At 41.3% G+C, this 26,367-nt stretch overlaps 1 long non-coding RNA gene across 2 annotated transcripts; it reads right to left on the bottom strand.

The window, feature by feature from the left end:
• Nucleotides 1–8,013: 8,013 nt before the first annotated feature.
• On the bottom strand, nucleotides 8,014–26,074 carry LOC110934393. 2 transcript variants are annotated; one of them, XR_004892089.1, is made up of 7 exons: nucleotides 26,014–26,074; nucleotides 25,725–25,866; nucleotides 25,471–25,620; nucleotides 25,243–25,275; nucleotides 8,725–9,506; nucleotides 8,590–8,641; nucleotides 8,014–8,479 (listed from the first exon to the last, which is right to left on the bottom strand). It is a non-coding gene; the product is annotated as an uncharacterized LOC110934393 (long non-coding RNA). The 2 variants fall into 2 exon arrangements; XR_002588296.2 differs by lacking the exons at nucleotides 8,014–8,479; nucleotides 8,590–8,641; nucleotides 8,725–9,506 and adding an exon at nucleotides 24,915–24,980.
• Nucleotides 26,075–26,367: the final 293 nt, after the last annotated feature.

Genomic DNA, 26,367 nt, shown 5'->3' with positions numbered 1-26,367 from the left:
CATTTGGATGTTGGCATGATAGCTGTTATTGTACGAGAATTCCACCAATGGCAGGTGTTTGTTCCAGCTACCACCAAAATCTATGACACACGCTCGGAGCATGTCTTCAAGAGTACGGATCGTTCTTTCAGTCTGTTCGTCGGTTTGAGGATGGAATGCAGTACTTAGATTAAGCGACGTACCAAGGGCCGCTTGAAACGTTTCCCACAAACGTGAAGTGAACCGAGCGTCATGGTCCGAAATGATGTCACAAGGTGTACCATGATTACAAATGATCTCGTCGGCGTAGATTTGGGCTAGTCGCTCCACTTTGTAGTCTTCTCGTATCGGCAAAAAGTGGGCTGATTTCGTTAGACGATCGACTATGACCCAAATACTGTCGTGACCTGATGGCGTGGGCGGGAGTTTTGTTATGAAATCCATAGCTATACTCTCCCACTTCCATATAGGTATCGGCGGTTGTTCGAGTAAGCCAGAAGGTCTTTGATGTTCAGCCTTGACCCTTGCGCAAGTTAGACAACTTCCAACGTAGAGGGCGATATCTTGTTTCATGCCCGGCCACCAGTACTTATAGCGAAGGTCCTGGTACATCTTATCTGCACCGGGATGAATAAAATACCGGGATTTGTGGGCTTCATTCATGATAATCTTTCGCAATTCGGTCCGCTTGGGGATCCAAATTCGGTCCAGATAATAGAATATCCCATCGGATTTGCTTACTAACTGAGCTCCATCGTGATAGATTCTCTCTTTCTTCAATGTACGCTCATTAAAGCAAGCATGTTGAGCTTCGCGATAAGGGTTTCGAGATTGTGCTGGGCCTGGATGTTTCGTGTACTGAGCACGTAACTCTTTCTGCTGAGCGCGTCGGCAACCACATTCGCCTTGCCTGGGTGATAACGAATCTCACAGTCGTAATCGTTGAGAAGTTCTACCCATCGGCGTTGACGCATATTAAGCTCTCTCCGATTAAAGATGTGTTGTAAACTCCTGTGATCAGTGTAGATTGTACACCTAGTGCCATACAGGTAGTGTCGCCAAATCTCCAATGCAAAGACAATCGCGCCTAGCTCGAGGTCATGGGTTGTATAGTTCTTCTTGTGGATCTTGAGCTAACGAGATGCGTAGGCTATAACCTTGTCTCGCTGCATGAGGACACAGCCGAGACCAAGGTTAGAAGCATCACAGTAGACAATGAAATTGTCGCTTCTGTCGGGCAGCGTAAGAATCGGAGCGTTGCACAGCATACTCTTGAGGGTTTGAAAGGCAGTCTCTTGTGCGTTTCCCCACACAAAAGGCTTGTCCTTATGGGTAAGAGCGGTAAGTGGCACAGCGATCTTGGAGAATCCTTCAATGAATCGTCGATAATAGCCCGCTAGTCCGAGAAAAGAACGAACTTCTGACGGGTTCTTAGGCGTAATCCAGCTTTTGACGGCTTTAATCTTCGCGGGGTCGACATGGATACCCTGACTATTCACGATGTGACCCAGAAACTGAACCTCCTCTAACCAGAATTCGCACTTGGAGAATTTGGCGTAGAGTCGGTTCCCCTTGAGTAACTCGAGAACCAAACGTAGATGTTGCGCGTGTTCGGCTTTCATTTTGGAATAAATCAAGACATCGTCGATGAACACGATGACAAAACGGTCAAGATAAAGCTTACACACGCGATTCATCAGGTCCATAAAAACCGCGGGTGCGTTGGTTAGACCAAAGGGCATAACAACAAATTCGTAATGGCCATAACGGGTTTGAAAAGCGGTTTTGGGGATGTCTTCCTCTTGAATCCGTAGCTGATGATATCCTGAACGCAGATCGATCTTAGAGAAACATGATGCGCCTTGTAGCTGATCAAACAAATCGTCGATTCGGGGCAAGGGGTATCGGTTCTTGATGGTTAGCTTATTCAATTCCCGATAGTCGATGCACATCCGGAACGATCCGTCCTTATTTTTGACGAAAAGGACTGGCGCGCCCCAAGGAGAGGTGCTTGGGCGAATAAAGCCTTTTTCGAGTAATTCCTGGAGTTGATTCGAGAGTTCCCTCATTTTGGATGGTGCGAGTCGGTAAGGGGCTTTGGCAACGGGGTTAGCTCCATGAATGAGGTCGATGCGGAAGTCGATATCACGACTTGGTGGTAGTCCGGGAAGATCGTCAGGGAACACCTGAGGAAATTCACGAACCACTGGAACGTCTTTGACTTCAACTTTCTTTTTCTTTTCGTTCTCCGCTACTACAATGTTGGCCAAGAAGGCTCGGTATACCTTGCGGAGATACTTGCTGGCTTGTATACAAGACATGAGCTTGAGACCCTTCGACGCTATTTCACCGTACACACACAATAGATCACCGTTCGCGAGCGAGAATCGAATCATCTTTTCGAAGCACACAACCTCAGCATGGTTTTCGCGAAGAAAGTCCATGCCTATTACGACATCAAAGCTTCCGAGTTGCATTGGAATGAGGTCGATTGGAAAGATGTGATTGTTGAGTTCGAGAGTACAATCACGGAGTACAGAATTAACGGCAATAGTTCTTCCCGTAGCGACTTCGACTTCGAATGACGAGGACAGATAAGAGCGCTTACGACTAAGGAGCTTCTCGAATTCAAACGACACAAAGCAGTTATCGGCTCCAGTATCAAACAAACATGATGCATAAATACCATTCACAAGGAACGTACCATTAACCACGTTGTTATCCGCCTGAGCCTGACGGGCATTGATGTTGAAGGTTCGGGCAAGGGCTGCTTGCTATTGTTGCTGAGGCTGCTGTTGTGGCTGTTGCTGCTGGGGCTCCTGCTTAACCACTCTGTTCGGGCACCTGTTTGCAAAGTGGTTAGGGTCACCACATGCAAAGCAGACTCGAGCATTGGCTGCTGGTGCTTGAGCTGCTTGTTGGCCTTGAGGGGCAGGGAGTAGAGCTTGGTTGACAGTGGCTTGAACTGGGGCTTGACGGGGACCATAGCGACAGTTCGCAGTGAAATGACCGTAAAGGTTGCAGTGAGCGCAAAATCGACAGGCTAGACCCATCGGGTGATGATACGAACACGTTGGGCAGAGTGGGTGAGGGCCTGTGTATGCACGCTTCGCTGGCGGTGCATTGATCACTGGAGCTGAGCGGTGCTGTTGCTGCTGTTGAGCTGGTACAGCTTGTAGAGGAGCAGCAGCGGTTGTCACAGCACAGTTCTTGTTGCTGGAGCTGTTATTGTTGTGCTTCTTCTTCCTTCTCGATGACTTGGAGGGTTGAGCAGTGGTGTTGTCGGTGGATGCTGTTGTAGCTTGGTGCAGAGACTTGGTTTGCTTATCCCAGAAACCGGCCTTTACCCGCTTGTCGTTAATCTCAGCGGCTAGCAGGTAGGTTTCCTCGATCGTTGCTGGCTTGGAGGCGTGAACAAAATCTGCTACACAGTCTGGCAGAGCTCGGATATACTTCTTGATGGTCATTTCTGGAGTCTTGACTTGATCGGGACAGATGATACTGAGCTGCTTGAAGCGAGCAGTGAGAGCAGCGTTGTCCCCGTCCTTCTGCTTAATGACCCAAAATTCATCCTCCAGCTTTTGGCGTTCATGAGGAGGGCAGAATTCATCGATCATAATCGCCTTCAGTTCCTCCCATGTCAGCTCGTATGTTGCATCATTCCCACGCTTGTTTCGTTCAGCAGTCTACCAGTCTAAAGCACGGCACTGGAAGACGCCAGTAGCATTGAGAGTGCGGAGATTTTCGGGGCATCCGCTTTGTCGCAGGGTGACTTCGACCGAGTCGAACCAGTGAAACATGGCTGTAGGACCATCTTCGCCAGTGAACTCTTTGGGTCCGCATGCTTTGAACTGCTTGAAGCTGAAAGCAGCCTTGCTTGAATCCTTAGGGTTTTCAGCTCAGGATTCCTCAGACGTTTTGCTGGCATTTTCATACACCTCACTCACGGCTTTCGCCACTTGTTTGGAGATGATAGCAGCGAGGCGTCGGTCTCTCTTTTCTTGGCGAGTCAGACGGTGTCGGGATCCAGATGACGACATGGTCTGCATTAGACATCGTCACGAGACTCAACATAACGAAATCGAATCTCACCTCACACGTCTACTACTATCTAAAGCTTAGAATCACGTCGAATTACGTAACATATAAGCACAGAATCACAGATACACCTAATCATGGAGCACAGAAGCACATAGAGCACATAGGTCACTAAAACACATAAGCACGTAGAGCACAGAACACAGAAGCACATAAGTACCTAGGTATTTTAATCACAGAAGCAGTCAGAAAACAGAAACCTATCCTTCAAAGCTCGCGTGTCGTTCGTATAGCATATCGAATAGCATCGTATAGTATAGCCTAACTTAGTCGTATAGCATAACATAGTATGATATCGTCTAGAGTTGCGACAACTGGATGTCGATTTGGGATAGAACAGCAAATGCGAGTCGTGTGTGTTGATCGAAATGGCAGCAAGGTCAATTAATATCCAAAATATAAACACGTAAACAGATAAAGCACACAGAAACACATAAAATCAACGAGTCATCAGAGTACACGGCTGCGGTTCTCAAAATCGAAACACATAAAAATCGAGAGGTAGATTGTCTGCGGCTACTAGACATCGACTACCCAAAGCGATTCGACTATTCGTAACGGACTTGTTTTCACTTTCAATGTTCGGGCCCGTGTCCTTGCCTCGATTCTTGGGCATTGAACACGTATTCCCTAGGTCATACTTTGTGAGTTCAGGTCGTTGGAGTCCATCGAGGCCTTGGTGAGATAATAAAGTCCAGAACAAACTGCCAAGGTTAGGGTTTCACCCCTTGGCTTAGCAATTTCTTCCTTGTTTTAAGAAAATTTAAGGAGAATTTTCATCAAAATGGGATTTCACTCCTGATTTGGTATAATTCTCCTCGTATGTTATTGAAAACGTCAGGATAAGCATGAGTAATGGATAAAATCATCATAAGTCAGTCAATTTAGTCGGGAGTTCGCGGTTTTCACACCTATTCCTGACTGAATCGCCTGACTTTAATTGGAAATTCGGGTGCAGTGATAGTGAAGAATTGCAGAATAAGGCACATAAACTGGGTCTGTTGGTTCCTAACTATAGTCTAGGTCTCTAAGACAGTGACCCAGACTAGGTCGTGTCTAACCTAATTCCCTATAGTTATGGCTCTGATACCAATCTGTCACACCACAACCGATGGCGGAATCATCGGGGCATGGCACTGAGCGAAACAGATTGTTCAAGGAAATTCCATAACAACTATTATTACCGAATAGTTTAAATATCATGTCCCATACCGTGACCCATAAGATAAATTTAGTTATTACAGACATAGGTATCCTTCAAACAAAACATGTTCCGACAACTCATATTTAAGTACATAAATATAAATTGTCTTGGTTTCTAGACTCTTTCCTAGCCTCGATTTCACAGCAGATAGAGCAAGTAAGCATCCTAAACACCTGTCACATACGTTAAAATAAAGTCAATACATATAATGTAAAGGTGAGCATACAAGTTTGATAATAGCATATAGAGTTTGAATAGTTTACGCATAACCAGCACATACACAGAGGAAAACGAAGCATGTTAATTATCGACATGGACCTATCGATACCAATGACTGCGGGTTGACCGTCCGAGACGGTTCGCAATACATGATTACCTCCGTAATCCATGCAAGTAATTGTCCTTAACAACCCCCGTGTGAACGGGTTCTGAGTCCAAACTATAGTACTATGTCGTTAAGGCAGGTAGACAGCATTCCACGTGTAAACACAATCAACAAGCATTCATTAAGTCACGTAATACATGCATATTGGTTAGCGTTCAAGTAGTTTGAGTAGTGTGATCGTTTGTGTTTTGATATAAGCAACGTATGTAACACCCAAAAGTGCTAAAAGCAAAAAGGAATCGAGTATACTCACAGTGATCGGTTATGGATTGAAGGGAGCGCTGAGAGTAGGGTTAGCCTGAATAGTTCGATAGCATAACAATGAGTAACGTGGAAAAACAGACAAGTGTGAATGGATCGAATAGGCTGGTCGATCGAACGGCAGGCTCGATCGAACGGGCTGTTCGATCGACTGGTATGTCCGTTCGGACAGTCCTGTTCGATCAGCCGGTAGGCTCGATCGGTTGGGCCATTCGAGTGGATTGTTTCTTCCTCTGGTGTGCTTGTGTTTGAGGATTTGAACTTTTGAAGTTTTCGTTGTAGTATATGAGAACACTAAAATGTCCTTACCTTTCAGGTCGATCGATCGAACGGTCCGTTCGATCGGCCGGCTTAACCGATCGGCTGGGAACCTTAGAAGTGATTCTCAACAGGATGTCGCTCGATCGAACAGGCTGTTCAATCGGCTGGCATTCTTTACTACGAACGAGTTGTAAAATCAATCAAGTGTTGAAGCATAGTATCTCATGATCCGAAGAGTAATGTTTACCAATCGAGTAGCATACTCGACCGAACATCACTTCGTCAATACCATACCTCAGGAAGTTTGAAAAGTGAGACGCCGTGTGCTAGCCGATCGGCTGGCCCGGTCGATCGGCTGGCATGTCCGATCGGCTGGGCTGTTCGAACAGCCTAGCCGTTCGGCCAGCAAGTCTGACCTGGTCGGCCTTTCGTCTAACTCTTGGCTGTTTAATTACTTGTTGTCATATCGAGGTAGTTTGATAACGAGTTGAACTATGATATCCTCTGTTCCTACTCGTTTCTTTGGCTCAGACAGGAATCACCCAAGTCCGGCCGGTGAACGGTTCGGAACGTCGGTTTAGAGTTTAACCCATCGTCGGTGAACCTTGTATGTAGAATCCGAATCTTGAAACTCTCAACTGTTAGAATGATTAGTTAGCCGGTTCAAGCTCCGTTTCTACCGGTTTTAAGGTTTTGAGTGTAAAAGGTTGAAGAAAGTTGGAAAATATTCATAAAAATGTTAAGATTCTTACAAATCTTAGTGTGTTTATGTGGAAACCGGTCAGATCTAGGCTATTCATGGTTGAATGAGGCCAAAGTTGGTGTTCTTCAAGAACAACATGATGACATCACCCAAGAACACTTAGATCTTGGTGATTTCACGGTTAGAAATCAAGTTTTGAAAGATAGAAAGGTGTAGAATCATGCAGTGATAAAAAATGTACAAGAATTAGAGTGAAAACTTACCGAAGTTGAGAGAAATCTGAGAAAAGGTGAAGAAGAAGGCTGGTTCGGTCAGAGCTTTCCAAAAATAGAAAGTGGGACAATGACAGCCCTATTTATAGGCTCCAAAAGAGGAAAGTGGTAGCCGATCGGCCAGGAGCTCCGATCGAATGGGCTGCTCGATCGGCTAGGAAGATGCTAGCCGATCGGCTGGCTTGTTCGACCAGGATGCCTCCTGTTCGACCCGCGACCCACTTTGAGCGTTTCGCGACGATTTTCGATGTTTCGATTTCGATGGACGATGATACGAATACGATAGAGTTCCTAGTCAAATTACTTTCAGTCTCAACCACTATATCTTACATACAATCTTCTACAAGTCACGTTTCGATGTCGGTTTCGATTGATTCGCTTGAATACCACACCAAACATATAAGTAAACACGCACAAGTAACACATAAGGCACACACACACGTAATACAATACCAGAGTTCACATAATTCGAGTCTCGAGTTTGATTGGTGAATCGATTAGCTTGATTATTGATTGATTAACTTTATCGCATTGTTACTTTCTACTATTCACAGTCGTAAATCGGTCGCATTGATTAAACATTCGATCACTTCGATTCTTTCTGATTACAACACTTACTCCACATAATACAAAAAGTAAAAAGAAACATTAGCAGTCAAAGAAGTCAAAGTTGACTCAGACTTTGACTTTGACTTTGACATTCGAAAACACGGGGTGTTACACTTCAAAGTTCCAAACCAAGCTGTCAAACCACCAGAACGAACCCTTTGGATATCAAACCAACCGACTTGCTTCAGTTTTGGGCGGCTTGAACCAACTATTTAAAAAAAAGCAAAACCATTAGTATATTATGAAAATTTTCCATTGATAATTAGGATTCAATATTATAATACATATACATATACATAACTACATATTCCAAAAATATAAATATAATAGAAGTTAAACAACCGATTCCCATATTAAATGTACGCTTCATTTCAGCATCTTCAATGTTTCCGGACTGGAAAAGGAACAACAGTTAGAAAATATTTATTAAAAAGCTGAATGTTTTAGACAAAAAGGTGTCCCAGGTCATCTCAAACAGACTCGAACCCATTTTGACCAATTATCCGACTCGAAACCATTTTGACAACATCGTCTTTACCTTTACAAATGTAAGCGAGGTGAATAAGCAAAGGATATTGATCCATTTATTTGGTTAAAGTTGAAAATTTATAATTTAAGTAAAAAAAGAAAATGTAGTGTACCCATGCTTGTTATTTTACGACCACTGCCTTCCCTCGCTTTCTTTTCTTCCTCTTCCTTAATGAGAACTTATCATATAAAAGTAATTATTAGTTATTACAAAAAGGTTTCATATGATCAGGTATGAAATAAAAATAGATGACAATTAGAATATGAGCAAAGCTTAGATGACACTTACGGGCAACATTTTCTTTAACACGCTGACGCCTTGCCTCCAGCATAGCTATCTCCTGAAAACAACATGATAAATTTTGTCAACAAATAATAAAGCAAATCCACAATACATCTTCATAGACAAAGAGATGAAACTCACCAATAAAGTTAAATAACTTGTTCGGTTTACACGGTTAGTTCAAAGTTCCAAACCAAGCTGTCAAACCACCAGAACCGAACCCTTTAGATATCAAACCAACCGACTTGGTTCGTTTTGGGCGGCTTGAACCAAGTATTTAAAAAAAAAGAAACCATTAGTATACTATGAAAATTTTCCATTGATAATTAGGATTCAATATTATAATACATATACATATACATAACTACATATTCCAAAAATATAAATAGAATAGAAGTTAAACAACCGATTCAGTTTACAAGGCCAGTACCAAACCACATCATTAATCCGGGAACACCATACCTTAACCGAAACATTTAGATATCAAACTGGGCAACTTGCTTCGATTTGGGCATTTCAACAACAAAAGTAAAAGTAGAAATTCCAACAAAAAAACTGGTTTAGGACTGAAACCGAAAAAAAAACCCGAAATCGGCTGGTTTAGTATGCAATATTATTTTCTCACTGGATTAACACAACTATACAGACAATATTTCCCAATACTTACCTTCCACCTGACCAGCCAGTGTTAACAAACCATCCAGTTGCACCATGGTTATTTGTTTATCTTTATCTCAAAATTCAAGCATCGAGGTGTACTTCCTAAATAGAACATACCGTTAATATATATCCAACTTTAGTACATTACAGATTTAAATAAAATTTATTTTTTCCCAACCAATGTATCGCTGTCTATAGCATTCATAAAAGCAAGCCAAAAGCCCTAAATTCACAAACCAATATCTCGGTCCTCAACATGTAGCCTAAGTAATCAAGCATGAAGAATCATTGTAGGTCCCTAAATCGGAGGATCGATTTTCACCACAAAATCCTTGTTTATAACAAACAAAGTTAAGTGTGCGGAATCCACTTAACTAAGCCAAATCAAACATAGAACAAAGAGAAGACAGTGGTTAACCAAAGAAACACAATCGTTTGATTAACTGGATGAGAATTCACAACTGATACAAACATAGTTTACACAAAGTGACCTTCGGGGTATTCTCTCATCTCTAAGACTAAACTGTGACATACCTGTGCCTTATATAGCAGATGGGCTGAATAACTTGACGAAACTGAAAGTGGGCTAACGAAACAGAAGTAAGCCCAATAATAAGCCCAATAGTCAACGAATCACATTTGATTCGTTGACCACCTTGACGAAACAGAACCAAATGTCACCATCTCTGTTTCGTCGACATGTACTTGACGAAACAGAGTGTTTCGCCAAGGCCTGCAAATAGTTAACTGTTTCTGCAAACCACATGCAGCAGAAACAGAAGGCACAAATACTCATACAAATGACAGATATACCCTCAATATGCAACATGCATAGTTTTACTACCAAATACATAACAAAGAGACAAACACGTCAGACACAAGCGGATAGGAGGATATCCGACTTGGTCGACTGCGAATACAGACTCGATAACTGATAAAGACCGTACAAAATACACATAATTACAAGACTAGTAACAGACACACAAAAAAATGCATCAACAAACTCCCCCTTGTCTGTTGCTTGTCTTCGGTCTTCATATCTTTCTTCTTCAGTGACGTTCGGACCAGGAACTGCCCGAATGGATTCCCCTGTAATAGCAATAGCAAGCAACGCGCTGAAACTTCAGTGCCTGGTGTGCGTCCTTGTCCTCATAAAAGATGTCGTGCCGGTACAACTTGGCGATGTCGGATGCAGACATATTCACCAGCCACATTGGATCCAATATCCTGAAGTTCTTATCATCATTGAAAACAATAACTGCCTCATGCGTGTCTGAATCATAGCACCATAAGCGCATATCACCAAGAAAATCCTGCTGCATCGGCATTAACGGAATCTTTTCAACCACTCTCACCGGCTCGTACACAAGCCTGTATCTCCCGGTGTTGGTTTCCGGATCAAGCGTGAACTTTATCTGTTGATGTCTGGGGAACTGAGGCTTGTAAGACTTGTCTTTCCACCCCGATTTCTTGTTCATTCGAATCAATCGTTCAAATAGCGTCGCGCCATCAAATTTTGAGCGATTAATGAGATCTATCTTTGTCAAGGCAGCCACATCATAAAATGGCAAAGATAAGATGCTCAGCAGCGACCTAAAATACTGCATCCCGAACTCCCGCTTGATTGCAACACAATGGATTTCTTGAACAAACATCCAACATAGAATCCGCCCACTAGGCTTAGCCTTTTCCAGCTGTAAGAAGTCAACTTGTGTAGCCTCTGGAACAGGCTTTGAGACCTTAGACAGAAACCGTTGACGCCACGCAGTGAACGCATCCGTGGCATTCTCTGAAGTATCACGGTTCTTCAGATGTTCATCAATATCTTCAACGTTGTCTTTCAACCAGTCTTCATCAAACGGAGCAAATTCGGTACCATCCTGTCTAACATACGATGATTTCTTCACATCACCCTCGAAGACAATCTCATCAACGTTCTCCACATTTGCAGACTCTGGCTCACTCGGCATCTTTTCAATTTCTTCATCATCAACGTCTCGCATTGCTTTCAAGGTGATCAATTGTTGAGGCGTGAGATCATCAACAATCTCACCCTCTTCAAGAGATTCTCCGATAACCGGATGCACAGCCTGCAATGCTAAATCAGCTGAACTAGGGACAGAGGGTGTACCAGCTAAAGCTTCAAGTAGTTGTTCTTCACCAACAGTTCCGCTGGATGTTCCTTGAGATGACCCTAGTGCTGATGGCTGATAGACGATTACAGCAGATGAAGTACCGACTGGGGGTTGCTGTGGTGTAGCAGCTGAATCAGGATTCCCTTGATCCTCAGGATCTTCATCCCTTTTCTGCAGAATTTCTTGCTGCTTACACCTGTCCTCCCACAAGGTAGCAACTCTTTTACGGAGAAAATCGAAGTTAGCACTCATCTTCCTGGCCCCTTCAAGTATTGTGGTATTTCGCGAGTCATACCACTCTTTCATCACATCACATCTATTTCTCAGGTCTTCAGCCAATTTTTGGAGAACCGAACTCCTTCTATCCCTTTCAGCTTCGGAAGCTTTCATCCTTTCATTTTCAGCTTTAAGACGATCGATCTCTGCTTGTTGGCGTTGGATAGTAGCTTCCTGTTCACCAACAGTAGCTTTCAGCCTATCAATCTCTACCTGATGATGGATTTGATCATTCTTCGTGATACGAATAAAATCAGTCTGTCTTTGAATGCGGTCTGCTGCAGCCTCATATTGACGGAACAGAAAATCATTCTTTTCTTCTTGAGTCATCTCCGAGTAGATCCTTTGACGTTCACTACTCGGTTGTTGAGAAGTGGTTGCTCTGATTACAGCAGCCATGGATCGTTGTGGAATAATCTGCGGAGATACGGTTTGAGCTGCAGGAGGAGAAGATACTACAGGTGGTTCTGGAATAGGAGCTTGTGGCACAGAACCTCGGGAGGAGGTACTCAAGTATCTCCGAGCTTTCTTTTTCTTCTGACGCTCTGCTGATTTTTCGGCTTTTCCTTTTCTTGCACGTTCTGTTTCAAGATCAGAAGGAACATATTCCGGATCATCTTCCTGCCTGATCTTCCTGTATCTTCTTACCCCACGTTCATCCAGATACATCTTGTATCCAGGTTCAAGTAAGAGATCATCATCATAGTCTGAATCAGCCTCATCATCACCACCGGCTGATGTGTCACCAGCTGACACTCCCCCTGCTGAGGTACCACCAGCTGAAGTACCACCAGTAGTTCCTACGCTTGATGCACCAACAGTACCGGCATCACCACCATCACCACCATTACCACCTTCATCATCACTGTCGCTTTCTGATTCATCAGACACATCCGGTTCTGGACCAAACTTCTCACTCATCATCTTTTTTAGCTCAGGCTCTTCATTATCAGACTGACTATCCTCATGACGCCACTTGTTGTCTGCAGGAGCAACGTACGCTGTGTTATGAAGAGCACCAAATAATTTTCTTGGAGGAACGCTCTCCTTGTATCTTTTATGAGCTAAGTTCTTGATAATTCGTAATGAGTTGAAGTTCATAGCTTCTATCTTCAGCACATCATTGTCTGCTTTTGGAAGACTTGGATGTTGAACATTCATTATCATCTGCAGAAAACGTGGATACATCCAATACTTGCTTCCAATGGTCCTGTTCTTTCCAGTTCTTGTCAGATTCTCCTTCATGTTCCCAAAGATGAACCCTGAGATGCTAAACGGTTTGTTTAGCACTAAGGCCACCATGAGACCCACGAGTTCGTTGCTAACCATGTCGTAACCGGCCCGTTTGTTGCTCAAACACTGGATCAGAACGTGTAGCAGAAACTTGTATCTTAGCGGCAGATCACCCTTGTTAATTTGCATACTAAAGATATCTCCGGTGCATTTCATCCGTAATAAACACCCTCGCGTACACATAATCGGTACAGAAACTGGAGCGTCCAGAATATCTTGTAGCTGAAGAACTTCATTTAGAATATCAGGGGACACGATCACATCCACATTTTCAACACGTCCACTGATGACTTCTTTGCCATCAACCTGACCAACATTCGCCGAATCCCAGAATGCCTTGACGAGAGACTTGTATACTGGCGTTGAGAACGTAACCGCATAGTTGATACGAGATTCCCGGATCCACTTGGTAATGTCTTTTAATTCAGTAAGTTTATCCTCCAGATCCAAGTAAGCAATCTGGTTATGGCGTTTTTCAGACATGATTTCCTCCTCTGTTTTGTTCTCCTTCTTTGTCGTCGGCTTCCTTTTACCTTCTTTAGGTGCCATCTGCAATTTGAAAACGTCCACAATAAGCTACACTCACTTACATATACATTTGGACATGTATGGATACAAATTCATGTATCCACTTGACAGACAGACTGTCAATCCATGTCCACTGTGAACAATTTCAAACTGTGAAATTTTCTAAGGCATGGTCGGCGAAACAGGAATCATTGACGAAACAGAAAATGGTTTGACGAAACAGAGTCTGATTGTTGACCAAATCTGTTTTGTTGACCCACTGTGATTCGTCAAAAGATCCTTTGACGAAACAGAAATTGCATTTGACGAAACAGAACTTGGTTGTTGACCGGTTCTGATTCGTTGACCATTCTGATTCGCCAAACAAACCCTTGACGAAACAGAAGACTGTTTGACCATTTCCTTTTCGTTGACAATTGTGATTCGTCAAACATTTGATTCGCCGACTGTCTGTTTCCCCAAACATCTGATTCGCCGACTATCTGATTCGCCGGAGTTAGGGTTTGAAATTGGGCGTTTCGCCGAATGGGGTTTAAACGAAGTGCAGTTCATAAAAACTTACTAAGTGTTATCTGTTTATCCCAAACCGAGTACAAATCATGCCCAAAAACAGATAAGGGTTTGATTTTCAGTCAAAAACCCATTCAATATGATAAATCCACTACAAACCTTAATCCCCTGTTTTGCTATACAAACCCAAACCCGAATCAGATGCATAACAAACACACATGCACTTAGATTAACAGTTTTAGGAAGAAATCGCAACAAGTTTAATATCAAAGCATATAATATCAAAGGAAAACAGGTCTGTAAGAGGTTTCCGATGGTCTCCGGTGAAAACCGATGGTGCACAATACGAAAATCATAATTATAAACATGTTTTCACCTTTGAAATATGTGAGATTCTGATGAAAATCGGATGATTTGTGAGAAAAATGGGGTAACCGAAAGTATGGGTTTTGTGTGTTTGGAGAGAAGATGAACAGTTGAACTTGAGTGGTTTGAAAAAAGTAACCATCTCTACTGACATGAAAGACTTTTATACACCGACTCCCCTTTTTGGCGAAACGGAAATTGACGAAACAGAAACATGGGCTTTGACGAAACAAAGTCTTGGGCCTGGACTTGGGCTTGTATGTTTAGCCCATGACGAAACAGATTTTGGGCTCTCTGTTTCGTCAACAGCTCGACAAGATTGTCTGTTTCGTCAACCACCAAACAGGTTGACTAAATACTGACCAAGTCTCACATTTAGACTTTGACCAGTTTCAGTTTCGTCAAAAATACTTTGTTTCGTCGACTATATTTTGATTCATCAACTTCCTTTTCAAAATCACCAAGGCATGAAACAGTTTGCATACTGCACACAGGTTTTAGCAATTAACCATTTTGACATTAGTTTGAGTTTTCAAAAACAAGAATGATTTATGAAGTAGGCTTCAGGCTTCCGGTCATAAACACCAAGCAACATTTTTGGCATAATCAAAAACAAGCTTAAACACTACACGACAAGTAATTCTTAAAATGCTGAAAACTAAACAAAATGCAATTGAAATTGACAAGATAAACAACTGTACAGATGCAACTTTTGCGAGTTTCAAGGATAAGGAATCATACCAGCTTACAATCTTAGTCAACATGATTTGATTTCTATTTAAAGTTCTTGATAAGTATACTACCTCGATTATCGATATTGTTGTCCACATAAACTCATGCTTATCAAACGTAATCACACTTAGGAGATACGCTTTACGGTAAGAGTTATACTTACAAGTCGATGTGAATCCACTTCACGACACATTCCCGTATCAAGGTATGCACGAGAATTCATCTTACCGGTGAGTATACCGATTATCATCTGTTTGACCGTATAAGATGTGAGATACTCACTTATTTTGATTTGAAAACCAAGCCCTATGTGATAGAATCACTTATTGATGAGGAACTTGATTTTCGATGCATGAGGGCACAGGAGCAAGTCCGTGAACAGGTCAGTACTTTCGTACAGCAGAGAGACGAACTTGACTCCCGGATAAATGTGATATTTTATCACTTATTTGTTTGGACATGTGATTGTTTATCACTTATTGAGGTCGGATGCAATATGTACACGTATGTATGGTATCATGGAAGATCTATACTTGCGTCCCCGTTATTTTTCGGTAAAAGATACAACCATGATACCCAGATGATTAGCAGCATAAAGACCGAATATCATTTCGGTACCAAGACCATATGCCAATGAATGGTTCCCACCTGACTTGAAGTCTGTTAGGTTTGTATCATCCTGCACATTTTAGTTTCATTGTGAGCCTATCAATATATCGTTAGAAGAGATACTTATCATTTGTTTAACGATTTTTAAACATGTTGACCGACCACACCAGTGAATATCATCACCTTCCTTTTTCCAAGAAACTCATTTTTGGTTTTTTTTTTTAATGAAAAGGCAGAATCATAAAGACATCTTTTTGGATTTTTGAGTTTTTCTAATGTTTTTGTATTTTCTTGAAATTTTCTCCCCCTAAAATGCTAAAAGATTACGAAAACGAAAATCTTTTTGTATTTTTCGAATTTTGAAAGAAAATATTTACGAAAACGATTAGCCAAAGTGGTTTACTCGGGTATCACCTTAATGCCGTTGACCAAAAGTAGATAATCAAACCGTGATTTATCAAATGCTTTTGTAAACAGGTCGGCACGTTGGTGATCGGTGGGGATATGAACAACATCGATTAATCTTTTGTCCAAATAATCACGTATGAAGTGATATTTAATTTCGATGTGTTTGGTCTTGGAATGCTGCACAGGATTTCTAGTGATCTGTAAGGCAGCATTATTATCAACAAAAATAGGAGTAGATAGGAATTCAAAACCGTAGTCACGCATTTGTTGTTGTATCCACAAGACTTGGGAGCAACAACTGGAGGCAGCAATGTATTCTGCTTCACAGGTTGATGTAGCAACACATGTTTGCTTCTTGCACTGCCACGTAACCAGGCGACTTCCTAAGAACTGACATCCTGCTGTTGTTGATTTGCCGTCAATTTTGCAACCGCCGAAATCAGAATCACTGTAGGCAGTCAAATCAAAGCTATCATCCCTAGGGTACCAAAGACCGGTGTCTGGGCATCCCTTCAAATAGCGAAAAATCCTTTTTTGCAGCTGACAAATGGGAGGCCTTCGGATTAGCTTGATATCTTGCGAGCAGGCACGTTGGATACATGATGTCAGGCCTCGAAGCAGTAAGATACATGAGAGATCCGATCATGGCACGATAATAGGAGGAGTTGACGCTTTCACCCTTCAAATCCGGAGTAATCCCGTGATTTTGCGGAAGTGGGGTACCAATGGGCGTTGCATCTGACATCTGGAACCGGCTCAAGATGTCACCAACATATTTAGTCTGATGGATGAATATCCCAGACTCGGTTTGCTGAACTTGTAGGCCTAAAAAGAAATTCATCTCCCCCATAGCGCTCATCTCGAACTTCTCTTGCATAATACGCTCGAATTGCCTGCACAAAGATTCGTTAGTAGAACCAAATATGATATCATCAACGTATACCTGCACCAGCAGAAGATCTCCATTTTGTTCTTTGATAAAGAGGGTGCAATCAATAAGACCTCGTCGAAATCCATTCTCCAGAAGATAGTTGGATAGGGTTGCGTACCAAGCTCTAGGTGCTTGATGTAAACCATAAAGAGCTTTGTTGAGCAACTAAACCCGATCAGGATGGACAGGATCTTCGAAACCTGGAGGCTGTTCGACATACACCTCTTCTTGAACTATCCCATGAAGAAAAGCACTTTTGACATCCATCTGATAGACTTTGAATCCTTTAAATGAAGCGTAAGCAAGAAAGATCCGAATAGCTTCCAGACGTGCAACTGGTGCATAAACTTCATTGTAGTCAATCCCCTCGATCTGACAAAAGCCCTGAACGACCAATCTTGCCTTGTTACGAATAACCACTCCAAGATCATCCTTCTTGCATTTGAAAACCCATCGCGTGCCAATTTTCTTGTAGTTTTCTGGTCTTTCAACAAGCTTCCAAACACCAAGCTTTTGAAATTGCTGCAGTTCCTCCTGCATGGCTTCAACCCAAGCATTATCCTTCAAATCTTCTTTCCACGATTTTGGTTCTTCTTGTGACACGTAACACGCGAAGGACCAATCATTCTGAAGACCAGATTCTCTAATGGCTGAATACAAACCATCATTCTGGTTGTTTCTCAGCTGATTACACGTCTGCACACCGCGTTGGACATCTCCTATAATGTTCTGCTGTGGATGGATATCGTGAATCCTCATTTCAGGATTTTCAGAAACACGTGAATTGATACCCAAATTGTTAAAATTAAGATCAACAACCAACTCCACACCAGGAATGTGTGTAGAAGTGGATGCATTCCCTTCAGCAGTGTCTATATTCTGCACATGAGGTGTATCAACAGAGGCACCTTGAACAGGAGCAACTGGAGCTGAAGATCCTTCTGCTGCATCATGATATTCATCATCTTCCGAAGACTCATTGTAATCAGCAACATCTTCAAATACCTCATTCTGTACCGTATTGTTAACCGATGAAGAACCTTGTGGGCCAACAATAACGGGTCTAACCAATGGCGAGTCAGCAGCGTTGTCACTTTCAAATAGCATTCTAGCAGCTGCTGATTCTTCGTCAAAGGTTGGCAGATTGAAGGAGTCAAACAGTCCATCATAATCGAACATCCACGGATCACCCGGAGCCCTAACAGGACTCGTGTACCTTTGAACTCTGACTTCACTCCATAGCTCAATCTTTTTGGTAGCCAGATTCCAAACACGAAAATTCGGAGTAGCATATCCAAGGAAGAAACCCTCGATAGCCTTCGCTCCAAACTTTCCATCCGGCTCAATCATAGTACATGGAGCACCAAAAGGTTCTAGGTAAGAAAGATCCGGTTTCCTTTTCTGAAGGAGTTCGAAACAAGTTTTGCCATGTCTCTTTACTGTAAGAACTCGGTTTAGAGTGTAGCATGCAGTCGACACAGCCTCCCCCCAAAACTGAACAGGGAGTTCCGACTCTACTAACATTGTTCTTGCAGTTTCAATTATCGTCCGATTCTTCCACTCCGTGACACCATTTTGTTGTGGAGTGTAACGAGAACTGTATTCATGAAGGATGCCTTTAGAAGTACAGAACTCATCCATAACTTGATTCTTGAATTCGGTTCCATTGTCGCTTCAGATCCTCTTCACTTTCAACGAATAGAGATTCTCCAACATAGTAAGAAGATCCTTGAGGATGCCAGGAGTTTCACTCTTGTGTGCCATGAAGGATACCCAAGAAAATCTAGAATAGTCATCGGTAACCACTAGACAATAAGCATCTCCGAAGGTTGTCTTGTGCTTCATAGGTCCAAAAAGGTCCATATGAAGACGTTCGAGAGGCATGCTGACAGTGTTGATTTTCTTCAAAGGGTGAGACTTCTTCGTTTGCTTCCCTTTTTGGCACGAGACACAGATATCTTGTAAATGAAAACTTCTCACATGCACACCATTCACAAGATTGTTTTTCACCAAATGGTTCATCTTCCTCAAGTGAATGTGCCCCATTCTTCTGTGCCAAGATATAGACTCCTTTTCTGTGGCTTTCGAGACAAAGCAAGTGACTTGTGCAGATGTTGTAATCGCTTGGCTCATATCGAGAATATAAAGATCATTAACTATCAGAGCCAATAAGAGAATCCATTCTTGTGGAATTTTGAACCCAGGTTTAAGCACATAACAACCGGCATCATCAAAATGCACGGTGAACTTTTTATCGCAGATTTGCGACACACTGAGAAGATTATGATCAATTTGACGAACATAATTGATCTTATCGAAGCACACAATACCATTGGAGATACTTCCCTCTCTAGTGATGTATCCGCCTTTGTCTCCCGCAAATGCGACATAGCCTCCTCTAATATTTCTCACGTCGTATAGAAGCCGTAAGTCGACAGTCATGTGCCTGGATGCTCCACTATCAACAATCAAAAGACTATTAATAGTTCCTCCTGGAACACCCTGCACATGTCGTTTAAAGATCAGTTGAGGATGGGGACCCAAGCCTTAGTGGTCTTGGGTCGTCCCTGAGCATCACGAAACGTGATCTCAATTTCTTGATGATTCTCAAGCACAACTGCTCCCCCTGAATTATCACCCGTCTTAGGTTTCCAAGTTTGTTTTTGCTTACCAGATTGAGTGTTGTAAACAGTTTTTGAAGCTTCTGGTTTTACTGGTTGTGAAACACTTGGTTCCCTTTTAACTGTTTTAACTTCAGATTTCAAAGCTTTTTCAACAGTTTTTATGTTCTTACGTCGTTGTTTAGTTTCTTGTTCTTTAACTGTTCTTTTATCACGTTTTGGTGAAACTGAATGACGTTGAGGGTGAACTTTTTTAGGTGGTGCTTTCTCAACAAATTTATCCTTTGGAGTGTTTGGGCAATTTTTAATGATATGCCCAAACTCTCCACATTTAAAGCATGTTCTCCTTTCCACAAATTTAGGAGAATTTGATTGACCACAAGATGTCGAACCCGTGGAACCTGAGGTAATAACCTTTTCATCACACCCGTTTGTATGTTGAGTGTAATTGTTATCACTGTTACGTTTTAAGATCGTGACTTGTTGTACAAAATCGGTGTTTGATTTGTTCTCAAAAGTCTCAATCTTATCAGTACCCTTGGATGACACAAATTTGACATCTTTCACTTTCTTTTGAAACCGAGCTCCTTTCGTTTCAGATTTCATTTGAGAGACATTAGGCTTTTGAGCTCGCTTGACAGGTTGTTTACCATTAGAAGCACTAGGTTGTTGAGTGGTTGGTGATTTTTGATTTCCAAACTGTTTTCTGATCTCAGCCTTAGGAATTGGATCACATTGTGTTACAACAATTCCCGGAAGTGTTTTTCCAAAAATTTGTTTGTGTTATCTTCAAAGACTTTATCAATCAAAGATTGATTGACATTTTCAATTGGAAAATCGCGATCTGAGTAGATTTTATCACCACCAACCAACGTATACAACACAGTACTGCTTTTAACAGCAGACACAGACGTCTTGTTAACTTTGACAGGATCTATCACTTGTTTTACAACTGATGGAACAACACGAGTATCAGGATCACAAAGAATGTGATTCTCAAGTGGAATTACTACTCCTTTCATCTTGTCAAGTGATTTATCCTGGTCACTTACATCCAATTCTGATTCATCATCCGATAACTCATAGTCCTCAATAATTGGAGGACTTTGTATCATGGATGTTGAGGTTTCTTGTTGCTTAGAGGATGTGTTTGAAGAACTGTCCGGTTTGAACCCTAGGCCAGTAGAAAATTCCTCAAAATTAAGAGGCACACTGGGTTCATACCGTGGCATATCTTCTTCATCAGGCATTTTGGTATAATTATGTCTCAAAGGGGGCGGACACTTCTCATACCCTACGCCTTTCTTGTTTCCTTTCAGTTGTTGAACATCGATAATGTGATCAAGCACAAATCGGAAGTTAGAATAACTTTCCAATTTCTGTTTGATTGCATCATGTTCGCACTTGGCAATGGCTAGTTGCTTTTTGGTTTCCTCAACAATATTTATGTACTCATTTATACTCACTTGTTTATGGTAAACCACTTTGTTCACTTCGGACACGCTTTTCTTTAATGTTTCGATTACAGATTTAAATTCTTTTTCGTTCCGAGTTAAAGCCATATTTGCCTCTTTGCATTTAGATAGTTCAACAAGCAAATTTTGGTTATGACTATGAAGCTTTTCTGACTCAAGCTTCATATCTGCACATGATTTACAAACAATAGGAGCAGGAGTTTCAGTATTTACCTGACTCGAAGAGGCTGAGACATTTGCCATAAAGGCTGTTTGAAAAGAAAAAGATCCATCTTCAGAAAAGAATTTCTCCATTTCCTTAGATACAGCAGCAGCCTTCTTGATCAGAACTGATTTCTGACATTTTAACTCCTCAGCTTCATTTAATAAATCTTGAACATCAGACCCTGCTTCCTCCTTCACATCAGGCTCAGATTGATTATCCCCAGAAATAGAACCTTCTTCATCAGAACTCCCAGAATAACCAGAACTGTCGTCACTATCAGAAAACTCTTCCTTATGAACATGCTTGATGTGATTGATAATCTTTGCATAACATGCTGTTCCACCTCCTTGATCACCTTCCCCAAACTGCACTGACCAGTCACATCCTTCATCAGCTTGAACAGTCAAAGCCCGATTGGGATTTGATGGTCCGGACTGGCTCTGATTGTTGTTGACTGCCACAATCCTCCTGTCACGATTCTCTTGCTGGGCATTCACATTTGAAGTACTCGTCTGGTTTCTGAATGGGTTATGATTGCCTTGTTTAGTCGGTCGGGTGCACTCACGTTTGAAGTGCCCTTTCTCGCCACAATTATCAAACCCGTACTTCGTATCTTTCTTCCCTTCCAACGAAGTTCTTCCAGTTCGAGCCATGAAGTCTTTTGCCCTTCTAATTGCACTAGCAAAAGCCCATTTGATATCCATCAACTCCATTTCATCCTTGTCGATCTGTTGATAATCTTCGTGGGTCATGTTGATATTTCCAATCTGACCTGCTACTAAACCACAATAAGCACTGACCATTGTATTGATAAGTTCCATATGCTCCTTTGCTACTTCAATGCTAACTTGAGAAAGTTTTGAAGTGTCGACTCGGATAGTGTTTGGGTTTTGAGGTTGAGCATTGTTGGTATAATGAGCTTGTTGTTGTGGTTGTGATGGGACAGGAATGTAAGCCCTCGGATCAAATTGAGGTTGTGCGGGATTAACTTGAGGTGAAGGTTGTGATGTTGGAATATAAGCCCTCGGATCGAATTGAGGTTGTGCAGGATTAGCTTGAGGTACAGGTTGTGGTGTTGGAATATAAGCCCTTGGATCAAAAACCGGAGTAGGAGCTGACTGAGGAAACGGAAAGGAACTTGTATTGGACACAAATGCAATTTTGGTTGTTGAGCAGCAGCGGCTCTGGCCAAGGCATCGAAACCGGGAAGATACATTTCTGTATTTTGAGGAGCAGGAACTCGTTTAGCTTTCCGGATTTCTTCATCATTCTTGTGTTCCAGCTTTTGAATGAATTCATAGATGTTGACTGTATTCAGAGTACCCGTATGCTTCAGCAGTTCAATAAATGAACTCCACTTTGGAGGTAGAGCATCAGCAAATCTAGTCACCATTTCCTGTTGAGAAGCTATAACCTCATAAGCAAACATTTCACTAATCAAGTGATAAAAACGTGTAGTCATATCATTTAGAGTCTCATTTTCCAAAAACTGAAATGATTCAAATTCTTTCTTTAACAAATCATGGCGAGATTTTCGAGCAGCTGCATTGCCTTCTCCTCTTGCTACTAAAGCCTCCCATAAAGTTTTCGTGTCTTTGCAGTAAGAGAACTGATGATAAATTTCTTTGGTGAGCGCTTGTGTAAGAATTGCAAAAGCCTTTTTCTCCAAGTCATAGGCTTTCTTTTGATCTTCAAGCATATTAGCATAACCCTCCGAAGTGGATGCTGCAACTTCCAGATCAGGATTGAATGCATTGATGAAACACGTCCAAAGTTCGGTGCTTTGCCCTTGAACATATGTGTGAAAGCGGCTTTTCCATGATGGAAAATCGTTCATATGGTTCAACTTTGGTGGACGATTGTTGCTGCCCGTTTCACTTTCACTAAGCAGAAGATTTTGAATACTTTGACTTTGATTGGATACCAACGCCCATTGACTTGCACTGATCGCTGATTGTGGAAACATACTTCTTGCCCATGCTGCTGCGGAAGTTTGATCTTGACCGGGCTGTGGGTCCGTACTCCAGTCCCAAGGACTTGTGCAACTCATGATTGATGTATACTAGTGGAAAACCTGAATAAACACTTGAAAACACACTGTTATGATGAACTTGCAAACCTTCTGTTGAAAATTGACAATTTTCTCGACGAAACACTTTCTACGAAACAGAATGTTGTATTGACGAAATGACTGATGACGAAACAGATTTTGTTTCGTCAAAGAAGTTTGGCGAATCAGATGTTTGATTCGTCAAAAGAACCTTTGGCGAAACACCTGTGATTCGTCGAAGGGAACTTTGGCGAAACACTTTTGATTCGTCGAAGAAACTTTGGCGAAACACTTTTTTGATTCGGTGACTTCTTGATTCGTCGAGAGCAGATTCGTCAAAAAGGTTGTCAGAGGTTGGTGAAAGTTGGTGAATTGTTTATACACTGTCTGTCAAGTCACACGATTTTCAACCCATGCTTTTCTACCAACTTAGAAGTATGGTGGGTAATAGGGTATGTTTCAACACTTTTCAAAACACCTAAACCTTATCACTTGGATTAAAAAGTTACTTTATCAAGAACACTATGAACTTCTTATGAATATATGAAGAACACAAGAACAACCGGTGAATTTTATACTTTCCGAACACAGATTTTTGTTTAAGACTTTCAACCAAAACCAACAGTTTATATGTGTACACTCAAACTAGCATGGTTTTTGGCAAAACTCTTAACAAGCAAACAATATCTACTAATTTTAAGGTTTCTTTTTCCAGAAAATATAAAGTTTTCAAGAACACTTTTTGAGCAAAACACAAACACAAGACAACCAAACCGAACTATGTTTGATTTTAAACAAGGATAAGAGCCACGGCTCTGATACCACTTGTAGGTCCCTAAATCGGAGGATCGATTTTCACCACAAAATCCTTGTTTATAACAAACAAAGTTAAGTGTGCGGAATCCACTTAACTAAGCCAAATCAAACATAGAACAAAGAGAAGACAGTGGTTAACCAAAGAAACACAATCGTTTGATTAACTGGATGAGAATTCACAACTGATACAAACACAGTTTACACAAAGTGACCTTCAGGGTATTCTCTCATCTCTAAGACTAAACTGTGACATACCTGTGCCTTATATAGCAGATGCGCTGAATAACTTGACGAAACTGAAAGTGGGCTGACGAAACAGAAGTAAGCCCAATAATAAGCCCAACAGTCAACGAATCACATTTGATTCGTTGACCACCTTGACGAAACAGAACCAAATGTCACCATCTCTGTTTCGTCGACATGTACTTGACGAAACAGAGTGTTTCGCCAAGGCCTGCAAATAGTTAACTGTTTCTGCAAACCACATGCAGCAGAAAGAGAAGGCACAAATACTCATACAAATGACAGATATACCCTCAATATGCAACATGCATAGTTTTACTACCAAATACATAACAAAGAGACAAACACGTCAGACACAAGCGGATAGGAGGATATCCGACTCGGTCGACTGCAAATACAGACTCGATAACTGATAAAGACCGTACAAAATACACATAATTACAAGACTAGTAACAGACACACAAAAAAAATGCATCAACAATCATCAATATATATTTCAACATTTATGTTGGATCCACAGTTGTTGACCAATCACATACCTACCAAACAAAATGAACAATAAACACGGTTAAAGGTTTTGGACCTCCATCATCTGAAGTAAAATAACCTGATATTGAACTCAAACTTCATCATGAAAACAAAATTATAATCTTATAATGTAAAAAAGTATAACATGTAAAAGGTTTTGTGTAACTTCCAGTTGTTATACCAGACTAAAATTAGCAGTTTATATCATATAAGACACTTTGATCAGCTAATATAACTAATTGAGATAATTTAGTATGAATGATAAAACGGTACCTGTTCAATGATGGCAAAATAATGTGAATTGGCCTGCAACAGACATTAAAAAGATAAAATTCAGTAAGGCTAAAAGATCAAGAGAAAGTGCAATCACTTCCTGCATATATATTGACAAAACCATGCTAACATGTTTATCTTTCGGGACTGTAAGATATATGTATCATACATAAACTATACGATCAAAATCATTGATAGAGAAGCAAGTGAGATTTAACTTAATCTTACCTCATCATTCATCACCCAACCACCACCAACTATCTCCAACTGTCCATTCTGCAGCAACCGAACCAAAGCCTCCTTTTTCGCATCCGGAGCATCCCGCCATCACCTCTCCAAATACGACATCTCTTCCCAAATAAACTTCCTCCTTTCATCCTAAACACATCACAACAAACCAATCCATCCAAATAACCATCAAACCAAACACACATTACATAACAACCCACACAAACTTAAACCAAACCAAAACAACAACTCACCTTCAACAGAGTCTCAACAATCGTATCCAAAATATGCTTACTCTGCCGATCATAATACTCCTCAACAGTAAGCTTCCATCCGGGATCATAAAAAGCCCTGAATATGAAGCATAGTTGTGTAGATCTGAAAGCAGAGATTTACCTGGTTTTTGAATCGCCAGAGAAGATTAGAAGATGTGGAGGACCCTAGGGTTGAACAACAAAATGAAAAACATACAGATCTATACATATATCAACGATTAACATAAGAGAGATTCAAGATGATTTTAGGTTATTAGATGAAAGGTACCTGAAATCGCAGATCTGGTTTTTGAATCGTCATTTGAATCGCCAGAGAGAAGAGAGAGAAGAGGGAAATGAAATCTGAATTGAGAAGTAGACAAAAGAAGAAGATAAAGAAGGGAAAACACTGCAGGGTGGGAAAAAGGGCATTTAGGGGCTCTCTGGTGTTGACACGTGGCCCAAATGACTTTCATTTATTATATATAATAGATTTACAAAATCTAATTAATTAATGATGTGTTATTATGATTTAACCCAAAAAAATTAGTAAGTTAATTAATTAAAGTCTAAACAATAAATGATAGGATTTTATTAACTTACATATGATAATTGGATCATTCACGTGTGACATTCTAATTAC

Source organism: Helianthus annuus, chromosome 4, assembly GCF_002127325.2.
Source record: "Helianthus annuus cultivar XRQ/B chromosome 4, HanXRQr2.0-SUNRISE, whole genome shotgun sequence".
Classification (NCBI taxonomy): domain Eukaryota; kingdom Viridiplantae; phylum Streptophyta; class Magnoliopsida; order Asterales; family Asteraceae; genus Helianthus; species Helianthus annuus.
The sequence above is the reverse complement of the archived record's forward strand: the minus strand, read 5'-3'. Positions and strand labels throughout refer to the sequence as shown.